This window comes from Panthera uncia (genome assembly GCF_023721935.1).
Source record: "Panthera uncia isolate 11264 chromosome A1 unlocalized genomic scaffold, Puncia_PCG_1.0 HiC_scaffold_16, whole genome shotgun sequence".
Lineage (NCBI taxonomy): Eukaryota > Metazoa > Chordata > Mammalia > Carnivora > Felidae > Panthera > Panthera uncia.
In genome coordinates this window covers 78,972,284-78,973,470 of record NW_026057576.1, presented here as the reverse complement: position 1 = coordinate 78,973,470, position 1,187 = coordinate 78,972,284, and the positions used below count along the sequence as shown (strand labels likewise).

Here is a 1,187-nt window from a genome sequence, read left to right as displayed (position 1 = left end):
CATGAGCACAGGCCTCCAGCATGTGAGCACATGCTCCCAGCACACAACCCCAGCACACACTCCCAGTGCACAAGCACACGCTCCCAGCACCCCAGTGCACACTCCCAGCACATGCCCCAGGCCTCAGCTCCAGTGAGTTCTGAGGTTGGTCCCGACAGGTGTGAGTTGAAGTCTGCCTGCGGGTTCCAAATCAGTTGTTGAGATTTCTCCCAGCACCCGCGAGGCTGTGACGGTGGCATCTGTGCCCTCCCCTTGGAGTCCTACAGAGCTGTCCCCGTCGGTCACTGTGCCCGGTGGCCAGCCTAGGGAGGCCCCTCTGCCTTCCAGATGGTCCCCGTTTCTCCTTGTGTTTGAAACTACCATTTGAGATTAAATCCTTTACGTAAATGTACTGCTCTTGCAAAAAAGTCTCTGCGCCCCTGCCTGATCATCCTTTCTGCTGTCCAGCCCAGGTAGTACTTACCATCGTGGGATGGCCCACAAACGCTGACAGTGGTAGCAGGGTCTCAGTGTGACATGCGGGACGTCACCGGTCAGTATTTTAGCCTCTGTTTGCCCTCCCAGGACATAGACACTTTTTACTCCACTGGCTTATAAAGATTGAGGAAGTGTAATCATTTACAAACAAAACAAAGTCTAAGCTAATTAAAACATTTATTTTGAGGGACACCTGGGTGGCTCAGTCAGTTTAGTGTCTGACTTTTTATCTCAGTTCAGGTCATGATCTCACAGTTCATGAGATCAAGCCCCACGTTGGGCTCTGTGCTGACAGCTTGGAGCCTGCTTGGGATTCTCTCTCTCCCTCTCTCTCTGCCCCTCCCCCCTTGTGCTCCCTCTCTCTCACTCAAAATAAATATTTTTTAAAAACATTTATTTTGATACTTAAGTCATATTTTGAGACTTTCTAGTAGGTCTTCAAAAATTCTAAAGACACTGGGGTGCCTGGGTGGCTCAGTCAGTTAAGCGTTCGACTTTGGCTCAGGTCATGATCTCACGGTCTGTGGGTTCGAGCCCCACATCAGGCTGTGTGCTGACAGCTCGGAGCCTGGAGCCTGCTTGGGATTCTGTCTCCTCCTCTCTCTGCCCCTCCCCTGCTCATGCTCTGTCTCTCTCTGTTTCTCAATAATAAATAAACGTTAAAAAATTAAAAGATAAAATTCTAAAGATACTAAAACTATCTGAGAGTC

At 49.7% G+C, this 1,187-nt stretch overlaps 1 long non-coding RNA gene across 1 annotated transcript in view; it reads left to right on the top strand.

Annotated features, from left to right (window-relative positions):
* The window catches only part of LOC125934203 (uncharacterized), a 2,570-nt gene extending 1,738 nt beyond the window's left edge, over positions 1-832 (top strand). The window contains exon 3 of the long non-coding RNA XR_007461268.1: positions 448-832. This is a non-coding gene — a long non-coding RNA (uncharacterized LOC125934203). The remainder of the gene's footprint in view (positions 1-447) is intronic.
* Positions 833-1,187: the final 355 nt, after the last annotated feature.